Source organism: Bubalus kerabau, chromosome 8, assembly GCF_029407905.1.
Source record: "Bubalus kerabau isolate K-KA32 ecotype Philippines breed swamp buffalo chromosome 8, PCC_UOA_SB_1v2, whole genome shotgun sequence".
NCBI lineage: Eukaryota > Metazoa > Chordata > Mammalia > Artiodactyla > Bovidae > Bubalus > Bubalus kerabau.
Genome location: NC_073631.1, coordinates 43,830,218 through 43,846,471, shown reverse-complemented (window position 1 = coordinate 43,846,471; position 16,254 = coordinate 43,830,218). Strand labels below are relative to the sequence as shown.

The 16,254-nt window shown below is 41.0% G+C and overlaps 1 protein-coding gene across 2 annotated transcripts in view; it reads right to left on the bottom strand.

Moving 5' to 3' along the window:
* Nucleotides 1-16,254, bottom strand: part of LOC129659069 (cullin-1-like) — a 120,646-nt gene that overhangs the window by 37,273 nt on the left and 67,119 nt on the right. The window contains exons 1-3 of one of the 2 annotated variants that reach the window (XR_008717779.1): nt 2,410-2,425; nt 2,050-2,290; nt 1,641-1,834 (exon numbers count right to left, since the gene is read on the bottom strand). The gene's annotated coding sequence lies outside the window, so the exon portion shown is untranslated. Of the gene's footprint in view, nt 1-1,640; nt 1,835-2,049; nt 2,291-2,409; nt 2,426-16,254 lie in introns of those variants that run through there. The other variant, XR_008717778.1, reaches the window with a different exon arrangement.

The following is a 16,254-nucleotide window of genomic DNA, read 5'->3' as shown; positions in this document are numbered from 1 at the left end:
TTGTGGTTGCCAAGGGGAAGAGAAGTTGGGAGAGAGAAGGGCTGGGAGTTAGGGATTAGCAGATGCAAACTATTATTGATACATCGATATAGAGGATGGATTAACAGCAACATCCTACTGTACAGCACAGGTAACTACATTCAACATCCTGTGACAAACCATAATGGAAAGGAATATGAAAAATATTGTGTGTATACATACATATATATATGTAATAATCACTTTGCTGTACAGCAGAAATCAACACATTGTAAATCAACTATACTTCAATAACATTAAATATATATATAGACTGTGTTTTTACAATAAAGAATACTTGACTAAAAGTAGACATTGAGTTAAAAATTAATGTTTTTGTATATTATTAACTTTGTGATGTTGTACGAATTTAAATGTTTTCATCTGGAAGCAAAATCTAAATCAGTCATCTTGTAAGACTGTTCAAGAATGTGGCCATCCTTTTAAAAATATTTAGGAAAAAAGTAATACATTTGTAAGAAGTGGATCAGAGTATGAATGAAATATTTATAGCACTCCTTTTTCTCTTACCCCTTTGTTTTGCACCAAAAGGGTGCAAAATTGAGATAAAATTTTATCAAATTTTAAAATGGAAATATCTGCCTCTAGCCAACGCAGTAAATGATGTGGTCATCAGAAGGCCCAAGGAAAACCATAAAACATTGGAAGTAGCTATGTGTACAGGTTGATAAATACACAATTTCATCAAAACACTTTAGAACAGGAAGAGAAATTAGAGATAATCTTGTTCCACAGCCTCATCTACCAATGAATAAACTAAAAGCCAGAGTTACAGGACTCTTTGTAGGTATACATTTCCCAAGTGTGCCTGCAGTATAGCTAGCACTTCTGGTGATACATGTGGTCTAATGTGGTCTACTATAAACGAGGGGGAAATTGTTTGGTGGCTCTCAAAATTTTGGGGTGCTGGTGTGTTTGTTGAGCATGCCCCATGCTCAGAGATCCAATTCAGTTAAGTCTAAACCGAGTCTAGATGTCTGAAATTTTAACAGTGACTGATAAAGTCATCCTTGGTTAGTTTGAGTCAGAGTGAGAAATATAAAACCTACAACGCCAAGTTTTTAAAATGGATGTTAATGCTGAGTAAGCAGGCTTTCCAAACAAGTTACAGCTTTTTTTCATTAAATATAACTGTTTTTCCCTTCCATTGACACTATAAGGAAAAGGGAATGGTGTTTAAACAAGGAACTGTAGAGACCACAAAGCAATACTTGACCAACTTTCCACAAATGCAGAATCACCGGGGATACTTGTTAAGACTATACACATTGATGGCGGACTTTCTTGGTGGTCCAGTAGTTGAGACTCTGCTGCCTATACAGGGGGCACCCCCTGGGTCCCTGGCTGGGGAGGTTGGGAAACTAAGATCCCACATGTTGGGCAGTGCAGACAAAATTATATACATATATGTATTCATGGGGCCTTTTCCTGGAGAATCTTATTTACCAGGTTGATATGTGGTGGGACCCAGGAATGTGTAATTTTCAGAATAACTCCTGGTAATTCTGTTAACCAAACCCGGTTTTTAAACTCTGTCATGATCTGTTGTATTAATACCAGTTTCAACGGTTCTCAATCAGGGAACTCAGGAAAACGCTTACCTCCAGAGCTTCTGGACAGGTCGGTCTGCAGTAGGTCGGAGAATTTGTACTGTTTCAGGCTCCCAGGTGATGTTCATTCCTTGCAAACCTCTGGGCTAGACTGTGCTCTGCAAACCGAGGCAGAAGATTCACAGGAAAACACCCAGAAGCCGCTGCAATTTGTCTACTGAAATCTGGGCTTCTGCTCCTGCTGCCTGAGGAACAAGAAAATGGTGGCTGCTGCTGTTTTCAAGCCTGGAGCAGGTGCTTCCAATTCCTGAAATGGGAGAGATTCTGGCCCATGGAGCTCCCAGGCCTCTGAGGGGAGAAGGGGCAGCCGGCCAGAGTGGAGAGGGGCTGGGGGTGGGAAGTAGGAGAGGGGAAATCCTGCTAATTGCAAACACAAAAGGTAATGCAAATATGTAGATACCTTTTAGTAGTAGTTTGTCTCCAAATTGTAGAAACTAGTTAATCCATGATCGTGTTGGAAACAGACACAGGGACTTCCTTGGTGGTCCTGTAACTAAAACTGCAGCTCCCAGGGCAGGGGTCCCTATTCACTCCCTGGTTTGGGAACTAGAGCCCACATGCCACAGCTGGGTTCGCATGTGATAATGAAGATCCTGAATGCAGCAAAGAAGATAGAAGATCTCGCAAGCCACAACTAAGACCTGGCACAAGCAAATGAATAATTTTTTTTAAAACACAAAATTACCTCATCTTTCATGGAAGTTATATAGTGAATGCTGTAACATGCTACCCAGATAGCCCTCAGAACAGGCACACTTACTTCCTCGCTCCCGGGGTTGTTGCTGAGAGTGCTGCCAGGAATTGCATCAGGTGATATGAGTCACCTGGCCTCATGCTCTGCGCCACCCCCTCCCCCCCCCCACTTCAGGAATAGCCAGCATCCAGTGACTAGACATCTGAGGTCCCTGCCAAAACTCTGAAAGGATCTTATAAGCTTTAGCGCTCCATGTATGTTGCTAAGGACTTTATGTGATTGCTTTATCCTTACTGCATAGCAACCCACCTTATCTTTCTGCTCAGTCTCACTTCCTTCTCTTCCCTCCAACAGGTATTGACTCCAAGAGCACTACTCCCAAATCCTCTTGCACTCAAATCTTTATCTCAGAAGATGTTATTGTTGTTTAGTCACTCTGTCGTCCCCAACTCTTTTGCGACCCTGTGTACCACAGTCCACCAGGATCCTCTGTCCATGTAATTTTCCAGGCAAGAACACTGGAGTGGGTTGCATGTTCATCTCTAGGGGCTTTTGCTGATCCAGGGATCAAAACTGTGTCTCCTGCATTGGCAGGCGGATTCTTTACTGCTGATCCCTGGGGAAGCCCCATCTCAGAGAATAATATAATATAATAGGTTTTAGCTAATAAGGTTAATAAGAAATAGATTAGATATAAATTATTGAAAAAAGAAAACTGCTCCCTGAAAAAACCTAAGTAAACAAATATAAAAGATCAATACAATAAAATCTATAGCCCTCTTCATCTCAACAACACAAATATGAAAATACAATGTAAAAATTCTGTCTAGCAACACAAAAATAATATACCTGGAGATATATAATATATCTAATATAACACCTGGAGATAAGCCTAAAAAGCAAAATAAAACTCATGATATATATGACATAAATTTTGAAATATTTAAAAATATTTCAGGGCATTGAGGCAGATGGTTTTGTCCTCCCATTTATCAAAATGTCATATAAACTGTAGTAATTGTATCGATTTAATATTAGATGAGAAATAGAAAAAGTTATGAAATAGAAGAATCTAAAGACAGGCTCAGGACCATATGAGGATTGTTTTGTGAAAAAAGCAGCAATTTATATAAATATGAAAAGAATGAACTAGTCAAATATAGTGCTGAAATGAGTGACTAACCATTTGCAAAAACTGAAGTCAGATTTATAAGTCATACAGTAGACTACATCAAACCAGTCAATCCTAAAAGAAATCAAGCCTAAATATTCATTGGAAGGACTGATGCTGAAGCTGAAGCTCTCCTGATGTGAAGAGCCAACTCATGGAAAAGACCTGATGCTGGGAAAGATTGAGGACAGGATGAGGAGGAGACAACAGAGGATGAGATGGTTGAATGGCCTAATCGACTAAGGACATGAATTTAGCAAACACAGGGAGACTGTGAAGGACAGGGAAGACGGGTGTGCTGTAGTCCATGGATTTGCACAGAGTCGGACACGACTGAGCAACTGAACCACGATGCACTAAAATCAGGTTAACTCTCACTACTTAGGCCTTTGATTTTCATCCTTCCTTTCACCTCCACAAATTCAATGTTCATTTTCATCATCTTTAGTGTATGTTCCTCTTCTTCCTCTCTTTTCTGTCAAAAATGAAGCATACTTAAGTCTTAAACAGCCAGTAACAACAGAAGAAAAAACTCTCCACCCCACCCGCTTCTTGGAGCTACCACCATATTGGTTTCCTTGATGGAAAGAGTTGCCACTTTACTGTCTGTGCTTCTTCCCCTCTGGCTCCCCCTCCTGCAGCAGCCTGCCTTCAGACCCCAGGACTCACACTGGGCCTCTGGAAACAGATTCTGTGACCAGAGAGTTCTGGACTAAAGGGGTTTGAGGACATTCTCTCAGGAGATGCACTAGTAAGAAAGTGAAGGGGCAGGATTAAGCAGATGGAGAAAGTGGCCTACAGGGTATTAATAGTTCCTGCTGAGGTCCCAGTTGATCCTGTGGGGAGCACTGAATCCTTCCAAACTCACACAAGAAGGCCGGGCTTTTAAACCCCCACATCAGTTGCTGGGCTGGACTGCCTGAGTGGGTGGGGTCCTGCAACTGAGGACAGCTGCCTAAGGGAATGGTTACTCTTGGCTGAGGATGGAGTGACTGGCCCTACAGCGGGGACCCGGCTGGAACCACAGTATCCACTCCATCTCTGAGGGGCTCACAACCACTTGCTTTCTACATAATTTCTCCCCATGAGGGAAACGCTTTGCCAGGATTCTGGTTGGCCTGGTTTCCTGGAGGGAATTTGTGTTTTCCACCCATACAGTGTAGATTCCACAGACCTAGAGGCTCTGGTTCCCAGGAACGGCAGCACTGACATTTATACTCTTGCTGCCACCTAGTCGTCCAGGATCCTCCTGCCATGAGGCCAGCAGGGAAAGAAAGGAGCCACACTCCCAGCAGTGGTGATGGATCCCATCTTCAGGGAGAGGCAGGGCAGGTGTTACCCAGGGCAGGAGGGATGGATGTGTCTGGCCCTTAGCTGGTCCACCGGGATGCCTGTGGCACTGCCATGCCTGGTGTCAATGACGTATAGAGAAACAGCCACAGCCTGGAAATGGCACAGTGACCAGGAGCTCCAGCACTTCAGGAATGATGGTGTAGCTCACATCCATACAGGCAAACCGCCTGGACCAGAAGAGGTGTTGGCTAAGGGAAGCAGGAGTCTAGAATGGGTGGTGAAGGAGAGAGATGCTGAGTATCAGTTTTAGTTCTGAGATCAGACTCAGCAACAGGGGCTGTAGTTCATCCTACCAACCCTTCTCTCACAAAATTTCTCTCCAGGAAATGAGGTTAACGAGACCCCTGGCAAAGCTCTTCCCTGATGGGGAGAAATCACCTAGAAAGCAAGTGGTTGTAAGCCCCTCAGAGCAGAGACGTGGCAGATACTGTGGTTCCACTCAGGTCTCCACTGTAGGCCAGTCACTCCATCCTCAGCCAAGAGTCACCATCCCCATAGGCAGCTGTCCTCAGTTGCAGGGCACCACCATGCACAAGGCAGCCCAGTCCCATGACTACTGGTTGTGATCCATCCTTGTGGGAGGACATCCTAGTGACTTCCCTTTGTTGCCATGCTGAACACAAAATTCTTATAGAATTCCCTGGTCTCTTTATTATTCAGACACTCCTTAGCCTTGCAGGCTCATTTCTCACCACTCTTCAATTTCCATAGTTTCTCTTCGCACCTAGCCTTTGATTAAATAATCTTAGTTCTTATGTCCTAGCCAATACTCACTGTTGAGGCAATGCTATCAAACATAGTGAAATAATGTAGTATATAGATTAACAGAGTATGTCCTGAAGCCAGACTTCCATCAGTCTGTGCATTAGCCATGAGTCCTTGGACAAGTTACTAAATGGGTACAAGTTTTTTGTTCATAGTTTTTGGTGAGAATTAAATGAGATAACATACAAAATATTTAGATTATATGAGACACATAAAACATTGAATATATGTTACCTATTTAAAAAATTTCCTAAGTTCTTTAATTACTCCTGCCAAACATCACAGAGAGCATTGCAATCACCTTTTCTCCCCACTTACATACTTGTCCAGATTATAAATTCTTTGGGAGCCTGATGTATTCTCTGTCCTAATCAAGAATCTAGGAATAATTAATTACTCAAAGTTTGTGCAGAATGCAATGGCAATGAGGGTGTGTAAATCATTCTGTGGGCCAGGGAGTGTTCAGAGAAGGAAGAAGGACAACTTGAACTCAGTTCTGCAGAATCAACAGGAGAGATCCAAGCAAGGAAGGAAGAAAAGGACAACCCCTGTATAGGAAACAGGATTGATAAAGGATTAGACTCAGTAATGAGCATAACAGCAAGTAGGTGATAAGACTATTGCAAAAGGGCGAACAGGAAGTGGTGGGAGGCGACAATGGCAACTGGTAGTGAAGAAATGATTACACAAGTAGAGCCTTTGTTTCCCAGATAATGCATAAACTTTTCAGTTCAGTGTGACCCTGGGAAGCAGGGAGCCCTTCGGAAAGCAAAGATTGGATTTCCTGACATCCTGGGGGATGGAGACTTAGAATTGTATTTACTCATTCTTGAGCCTATCTTTTGGATGAAGGACTGATGCTGAAGCTGAAACTCCAGTACTTTGGCCACCTCATGCGAAGAGTTGACTCATTGGAAAAGACCCTGATGCTGGGAGGGACTGGGGGCAGGAGGAAAAGGGGACGACAGAGGATGAAGTGGTTGGATGGCATCACCGACTCAATGGACGTAAGTCTAAGTGAACTCTGGGAGTTGGTGATGGACAGGGAGGCCTGGCGTGCTGCGATTCATGGGGTCACAAAGAGTCGGACACGACTGAACAACTGAACTGAACTGAACTGAGCCTGTCTTACACCTAATAGTTTGTACCGTCTCCTTCCCTCCCCATTGGTAACCTCTAATGTGTTCTCTGTATCTATGAATATGCTTCTTTTTTGTTATATGTACTAGCTTGTTATATTTTTTAGATTATACATGTAAGTGATATCATATAGTATTTGTCTTTCTCTTATTTCACTTAGCATAATGCCCTCCAAATCCATCTACGCTGCTGCAAATTATAAAATTTCATTCTTTTAAATGGCTGAGTAATATTTGATTGTGTATCTATACCACAACTTCTTTATCTGTTGATCTGTTGATGGACACTTAGGTTGCTTCCACGTCTTGGCTACTGTAAATAATGTTTCTATGAACACTGGGGTGTGTTTATCTTTATGGATCTGTGTTTTTTGTTTTTTGATATATGCCCAAGAGTAGAATTGCTAAAAACTATTTTTGGTTCTGTAAGAAATCTTCATACTGGTTTCCACAGTGGCTGCACCAATTTACATTCCAACCAACAGTACTTAAGTGTTCCCTTTTCTCTGTATCCTTGCCAACACTTTTTATTTGTGTTCTTTTGGATGAGAGCCATTCTGACAGGTATTACTCTTACTGATAGAAAATAAGATATGTTACCTTTTTTCCATGTGTGTGTATCTAGGTATGAAGTCACATCTGCTGAACATTTCAGTGAAATATTATTAGTTTCATTTTCTTGGGTTCTAGATTAAATTTAAGCTGAGCTAGTGATGATCGTAGCCAATACTCCTTCTTCAAGAAGGTATATAGCAAAATATAGAAGAGAGATAAGCAGCTAACTAAGGATTAAGATGGGATATGGGGCAAGCTTTTTTTGTTTAAGGAGCTTGTTAGTGTCTGAATGTTGCTCAAAGAGGACATCAGAGATCACTGAGAAATCACAATTTCTGTTAAGCACAAAGCAATAAATCTAAAGAACACAAGGAAGAATTAGCCTTGATCTGAAAGGGAGAGACACTTCTTCCATTAAGAGGGAATCAAAAAAGAAAGTCTGCAAATTGATTATTTATTTATTTTTACCTGGGGTTGAGGAAGTTTAAGTACCTGAGAGAAGGAGGTAAACGGAAGTAGAGGAGGATACTCATGAAGAAGAGAAAAACCTGGGAAACTCCCTGAAAGGAAAAGAAAAATAAGTGGACTGGAGATATTTAGAATAATCCCTAGGTAGCCTTGAGGGTAAGCAAAATATATTGGCATGGAAAACATCTTAAAGAAAGAGATTCTTAAGAGTGGAGGAGTGATGGTTTGAAACAGGAATGGAATGCAAAAAAAAAAAAAAAAACAAAAAACCATGGTGTCAATTATTATTCCCTTTAACCTTTTAACATTAACGTTGTCTACTTATTTTCTGTCCTACTTAATTGCCAGGCTGTAAAATCTACAGAGACAATGATCATGTCTTTTCATGTTTTCCTGTCCTCAGCACTAGAACAGTGTCTTCCACATAGTAAATGATGAAAGGAACTGACCTTTAGGGAGATCTGCCTGCAAAGGGAACATTTTATTAAAAAAGAAAAAAAAAAAAGGTTGAGGGTACATTTCCAGTAAAATAGGGATTTCAGGAGACAAGATGGCAAAGATGTAATCAAAAAAGTAAGTTGTGGATACTGGGATGGGGCGGGGAGAAGGAAGAGCAAAAGCACAGCAAGAATGTACTGTAGGAGAGAGGCCCGAGGGATCGGCCCTGAGGACAGTTCACCAGGACAAGGGTGAGAAGCAGAGCAGGCTGACATGGCCTCAAGCTGAAATTCTGGCCTCAAGTCATTAACATATTACAGCAGCTTAAGAATCTTGAGCCCTTTAATGCCAGATTGTGTGTTTTGTTTGCGGCCAGCAATAAGCAGGCTTTACTTGGGAATATAAACAGAAGAGTGGGGAAAATCTTTAACTGATCTCTCAGTGCCTAAATCATTATCCTAGAATATAGTGAATTTGAGTCACTTCAGTGTCATCTCTACCTCTGCCTTCCCTTTTCTTGACTTTTTTCTTTTCACTTTCTCTTTCTTGCTTCCATCCTTTCTTTTTTTTTTTTTTTACCCCTGTTGTACCACTCTCTCATATTTCCTTGTTTTATTATCGACCCTTTATTTTTCTCTTCCTTACCATTTCTCATTTGTGAGGAAGTGGGAACATTTATCAGATGGGAGTTAAAACAGAAAAAATAAGATGAAGGAAAGAGAGGGGTTTGGAAGCACAATGAATATGTCTTTTTGTTCCTTGTTACAAAGAAAAATGCTGTGTTTGATTATGCATCATTTGTCCAAGGTGAACAGTGGGCAAGAATGTAGGAAATTTGAGATCAAGGGCAGTACTGAACCTGAACTCAGAGACACTCGCCGTTTGATTTTAGCTTTGCCGTTTACCATCTGTGTGATTTATGACAAGTTCTTTATCTTTTCTGAGTCTCAACTTTCTTATTTCCAAAATAGGAATGTTATTATCTAACTGTGGTTAGCAGAAATATAGCCCTCATGATTTTTGTTCCCTGGAGTCACACCCTCTGATGTGATGAAAGGGACTTTGTGGCTATAATTAATGTGCCTATTATGTCAAGTTTAAGATTGGGAGATAATCCTGAATCATCTAGGTTAGGCCAATGTACTCACATGAAATCTTAAAAAGAAAAAAGGCAAAAGAGCAATTCAGAGGGATTTGAAGCCTGAAAATGTTTGATGATGGAGGGGCCCATGGAAAACAAGAGAAGGAATGAGTTCCTGCAATGATCAGCTATATTTCTAGAGGATCTGGAGTCCAAGTTGAGGACTGCAGCTCCAGTCAATACTTTGATTTCATCATTGAGACACCGAGCAGAGAATTCAGCCACACTGTGCTATGCTTCTGACCTACAGAAATGACGAGGTAATCAATTTGTGTTGTTTAAAAGTGCTGTGTTTGCGGTTATTTGTTATAACCACAGTGGAAACTAACAAGAGTACCAAGAATATTGCAAGAGTTAAAGGAATTGACATATGGATTAGGACTTCAGGGAGTCAATAAATCACATCCCTTTCATCTCCAAATATAGAAGCATCTGAGAAATTAGACACAAAAGACACGTGGAAAACTAAATACTAGTCTTATTGCTGATAAAGGCTGACTTGGTTGATATGGCCTCAGTGTGTGGTCACCATAGGCTAATTCTTCGTTCAGGAAATAAAGTCATATTTTTAGTCATCCACGCAGTAAAATGACCTGAGCCCCCTCCCCCCCCAATCCCCTTTGTAGGGGCAGACACTAGTCACACAGCTGAGGTCACAGAGTTGCTCTGTCCAAAAGTTGGCAGACCTACAGGACACAGAGACTCCATATCTTTTGGGCTGAGCATGACTATCTCCTCCTCACAAACTCATTAATTATATTAGTCATGCTTGTCCAGTGACTAGAAGGAGACTACAAGGGCTATTCCAACTAAAAATACTTCCTCACTAAAAGACAGCTCAGGAGCATGAGATCCTTGACAAAGAGTCTGGTATGAAATAAATGTCTCCTATATTGTTTCCAAAGAGTGGCAATGATTTGGCTTTCCTGATACATCCCATAGCAACATGCTTCTTTTTCCAGAATCTGGCCCTACTTCCCGCACTGAACCAGGGCCCAGGGGCCTTCATATTGATACCTGGCTGAGGCTGGTATCTCTTGTTTGTAACCCCTCATGGGGCTGCCCAGCTCTCTTCAGCTCCTGTTCTGCTGCCCTTTTGCAATGACTGGTTGAATATCAGGATCTCAGGGCCATCAGATTCTCCAGGTTTCCTGCATTCACCCTGGGAACTCTAAAGATCTCTTACTGAACTTGACTATTCTTAGACTTAATCCAGTAGTGGAAGCCTTTTTCCTAATTCTCGAGGCAAATACAACTGATAAATCAAATTTTATACTTTTAACCTCTTATAACCCTGCTAAGGTGAAGTGAAAGTTGCTCAGTCCCGTCTGACACTTCGTGACCCCGTGGACTGACTATACAGGAGCCAGAATATTTCTAGGCCAGAATACTGGAGTGTGTAGCCTTTCCCTTCTCAAGGGGATCTTCCCAACCCAGGGATCAAACCCAGGTCTCCCAGATTGCAGGTGGATTCTTTACCAGCTGAGCCACAAGGGAAGCCCCATAACCCTGCTAAGGATGTCATAATCTAGTAAGCACAAATCATTGCTGTAATTTCATGGTTACTATTAATAATTCACAATGCTACACAATGAGCATAATTTCTATGCCTTTTATCAAAACAAATATGATTTAAAAAGTGATATAACATAGAAATGATGTTGGTGGGAATTTGAGATTAGGTAAGGAAAGGTGTAGGTGTTGTTCTCTGGTGAGGATTCTGAAGAAGTCTCAGAAATCACAAACTTAAATAGTCACTGTCTTTAAATCTAGGCTGGATCTGACTGTAATACTATTTTATGCTCCTCTTTCCCATCCAATTAAAATTCCAGCAATTACATGGCATTCCAGTTGTCTATTTTTACTATTTGCGTAAAGGCAGGCAATCATCTTAGAGTCATAGGATTTGGAAAGGAAGTGAGAATAGTACAAACTCCACTTAGCTAAATCAAATGCACTTTTTTTGAGCTTCATAAAAAGAAAAATGTATATTTATGTCATGGCACTATCAAGATGCAGGGTCAATTCCAAAACATTTGTGAATATTGGTATGTTCATTAATAAAAGCAAAAATAAACAAATGGGACCTAATTAAACTTAAAAGCTTTTGCACAATGAAGGAAACTATAAGCAAGGGAAAGACAGCCTTCAGAATGGGAGAAAATAATAGCAATCGAAGCAACGGACAAAGAATTAATCTCAAAAATATACAAGGGGCTCATGCAGCTCAATTCCAGAAAAATAAATGACCCAATCAAAAACTGGGCCAAAGAACTAAACAGACATTTCTCCAAAGAAGACATGATGATGGCTAACAAACACATGAAAAGATGCTCAACATCACTCATTATCAGAGAAATGCAAATCAAACCACGATGAGGTACCATTTCACGCTGGTCAGAATGGCTGCTGTCAAAAAGTCTATAAGCAATAAATGCTGGAGAGGGTGTGGACAAAAGGGAACACTCTTATACTGTTGGTGGGAATACAAACTAGAACAGCCACTATGGAGAACAGTGTGGAGATTCCTTGAAAAAGTGGAAATAAAACTGCCATATGACCCAGAAATCCCTGCTGGGCATACACATTGAGGAAACCAGAATTGAAATAGACACATGTACCCCAATGTTCATTGCAGCACACAGGACATGGAAGCAACCTAGATGTCCATCAGCAGATGAATGGATAAGAAAGCTGTGTTACATACACACAATGGAGTATTACTCAGCCATTAAAAAGAATACATTTGAATCAGTTCTAACGAGGTGGATGAAACTGGAGCCTATTATACAGAGTGAAGTCAGAAAAAAAAAAACCCACGAATACAGTATATTAACACATATATATGTGGAACTGAGAAAGATGGTAATGATGACCCTATATGTGAGACAGCAAAAGAGACACAGATGTAAAGAACAGACTTTTGGACTCTGTGGGAGAAGGTGAGGGTGGGCTGATTTGAGAGAATAGCATTGAAACATGTACATTACCATATGTGAAATAGATCGTCAGTCCAGGTTCGATGCATGAAACAGGGTGCTCAGGGCTGGTGATCTGGGATGACCCTGAGGGATGGGATGGGGAGGGAGGTGGGAGGGGGGTTCAGGATGGGGGACACATGTACACCCATGGCTGATTCATGTAAATGTATGGCAAAAACCATTACAATATTGTAAAGTAATTCACCTCCAATTAAAATAAATTAATTAATTAAAAAAATCTTTTGTTCTTGCTGCATTTCTGTAAAGTTCCTGTGAAAAATCTATGGGGTCTTTGAAAGCTTATTTAACTTCTCTATTTCAGCAATATGTGAACCATGAACTTCCTGATCTTCAAGCTGGTTTTAGAAAAGGCAGAGGAATCAGAAATCAAATTGCCAACATCTGCTGGATCATGGAAAAAGCAAGAGAGGTCCAGAAAAACATCTATTTCTGCTTTATTGACTATGCCAAAGCCTTTGACTGTGTAGATCACAATAAACTGTGGAACATTCTGAAAGAGATGGGAATACCAGACCACCTGACCTGCCTCCTTAGAAACCTGTATGCAGGTCAGGAAGCAACAGTTAGAACTGGACATGGAACAACAGACTGGTTCCAAATAGGAAAAGGAGTTCGTCAAGGCTGTATATTGTCACCCTGTTTATTTAACTTATATGCAGAGTACATCATGAGAAACGCTGGACTGGAAGAAACACAAGCTGAAATCAAGATTGCTGGGAGAAATATCAATAACCTCAGATATGCAGATGACACCACCCTTATGGCAAAAAGTGAAGAGGAACTAAAAAGCCTCTTGATCAAAGTGAAAGTGGAGAGTGAAAAAGTTGGCTTAAAGCTCAACATTCAGAAAATGAAGATCATGGCATCTGGTCCCACCACTTCATGGGAAATAGATGGGGAAACAGTGGAAACAGTGTCAGACTTGATTTTTCTGGGCTCCAAAATCACTACAGATGGTGACTGCAGCCATGAAATTAAAAGACGCTTACTCCTTGGAATGAAAGTTATGACCAACCTAGATAGCATATTCAAAAGCAGAGACATTACTTTGCCAACAAAGGTTCGTCTAGTCAAGGCTATGGTTTTTCCTGTGGTCATGTATGGATGTGAGAGTTGGACTGTGAAGAAGGCTGAGCACCGAAGAATTGATGCTTTTGAACTGTGGTGTTGGAGAAGACTCTTGAGAGTCCCTTGGACTGCAAGGAGATCCAACCAGTCTATTCTGAAGGAGATCAGCCCTGGGATTTCTTTGGAAGGAATGATGCTAAAGCTGAAACTCCAGTACTTTGGCCACCTCATGCGAAGAGTTGACTCATTGGAAAAGAGTCTGATGCTGGGAGGGATTGGGGGCAGGAGGAGAAGGGGAAGACAGAGGATGAGCTGGCTGGATGGCATCACTGACTCGATGGACATGAGTCTGAGTGAACTCTAGGAGTTGGTGATGGACAGGGAGGCCTGGCGTGCTGCGATTCATGGGGTCGCAAAGAGTCGGACACGACTGAGGGACTGATCTGATCTGATCTAATACCTCAGCTTCCTCATCTGAGAAAGATCAATTTCATAGGGTGTTTCTGAGTGTTAAATCAATCACTCTCTTGCTTTCTCTCCCTAGACACATACACACATAGAGCTTAGAATAAAGCCAAATATATGAAACTATATAAACCACTGCTGTAGTTCTTGTTACCTCTTCAGTTCAGTTCAGTTCAGTCGCTCAGTCATGTCCGACTCTGCGAACCCATGAATCGCAGCACGCCAGGCCTCCCTGTCCATCACCAACTCCCAGAGTTCACTCAGACTCACGTCCATTGAGTCAGTGATGCCATCCAGCCATCTCATCCTCTGTCGTCCCCTTCTCCTCTTGCCCCCAATCCCTCCCAGCATCAGAGTCTTTTCCAATGAGTCAGCTCTTCTCATGAGATGGCCAAAGTACTGGAGTTTCAGCTTTAGCATCATTCCTTCCAAAGAAATCCCAGGGCTGATCTCCTTCAGAATGGACTGGATGGATGTCCTTGCAGTCCAAGGGACTCTCAAGAGTCTTCTCCAACACCACAGTTCAAAAGCATCAATTCTTCGGTGCTCAGCCTTCTTCACAGTCCAACTCTCACATCCATACATGACCACTGGAAAAACCATAGCCTTGACTGAATGTCATATTTGCATTGCATTTACCAGTAATTTCTGTTTGTGAAATGTTTTTATAGTTTATAAAGTTTAATCTTGTCCTATATAATTAGGCCAGGTAGAATTATACCCATTTAATAGATGAAAAAGTGAATATTTAAATTATAGGAATAAAAAAAGTTAGATTCATAATTAAAACTTATATTGTCAACCTCCAGCCAGGATTATTGTTATTATATAGCCATATGAAAACTATATGAATCTTAGAATAAAATGTTTTGAGTTTTTTCCTTCTACACAGAAGTTCTACTCAGTATGGTAAATGTACAATTATCTTCAAAAGAATAAAATGTAATTTCAATTTACTCTGAAGATGTTTCATTCTCAGTAGTCAATAGTTTTGATGGAGTAAAAGGAAACACATTTCTGTGTTCTCTGAGACATGAAGTGAAAATCACTCAGTTGTGTCCAACTCTGCAACCCCATGGACTATACAGTCCACGGAATTCTCCAGGCCAGAATACTGGAGTGGGTAGCCTTTCCCTTCTCCAAGGGATCTTCCCAACCCAGGGATCAAACCCAGGTCTCCTGCATTGCAGGCAGATTCTGTACCAGCTGAGCCACAAGGGAAGATATGAAGCGGTAGATATTTATTTCTCAACCTATAACAGACTCCTTGGCAATTGGTGCTAATGAAAATGTTTACAATCCCCAAGCTGAGAGGAAGCATTCTTTAGAGGAGCAGAATTTAAGCTGTTTCTGTAGACCAGTGATTACATTGACCTTTGCAAAATGCTCTAAAGTTGATTATAAGAAGCTCGACCCTTCAACAAAATAAATAAACTTTAAATGGTAACAAGAAATTCCCAAGAAGGCACAGACAAATCAGAGCAAATTATACATTGAAGGCCAAAGAAATCACAAATTTCTCTGGAAATCAGCCAGTGAAGGAAACATGAAGGAATATGAAATACATGATGGGATGGAGAACCATCCAAATGTGGTTCTTCTCCCTCAAAGCCAAATGGACAAAAATGTGCTCACCAAATAGAATTCTAGCTCCTTGGCTCCATGCTTATAAAAAACGCAAATCCCTGGGCTTCTCCCATGCTTTACTTTTGAGTTAGTGTTGTCTCTGAAACCACTTTTAATGAACACCATATCAGATTCTAAGAATACTAAATTTAAGAATAACTGTTCTAGTTTTGGCTTCAAACTTCTCTTAATAATTTTTGTATCCTAAGGGTGGGTTCTGAGTTGGACGAAAACTGGGGGTGCTATGCACCTTGGGAAGACAGCAGAAACTTCCACTGAACTGGTTAATAGGATTGACCCCATTAGCTTGGAGGGAGTTTGGACACCAGGAAAAAATGATTAAACATTGCCTGGATCAGTATTAATTACATTTATTGCTTTCAAGCATTAGAACTAAATTTTGTCTATTCTAAGCAAAAAAAAAAAAAATTTAGAGGGGAATTGGAGGCTCAAAATATTCATGATGGCCTTGGGGATTTAATTTGGGAAATGGACAAAGGCCAGAGGAATTCTAAAAAGCTAGTTGATGGAAGAAGGACAAGGTTATGCAGCAATAAGGGACTGGTTTAGACTGCCACTGACGTCAAAATGGGCACTCCTGAATCACGTGCTGTCTCTTAGCTGTACTGGAATGGAATGAGAAATATCACCCACTTTGGTATCTATGGAGCTGATCTTTCATCAAAGCTACACAAATGGGGACTTTGACAACAGGGAGAT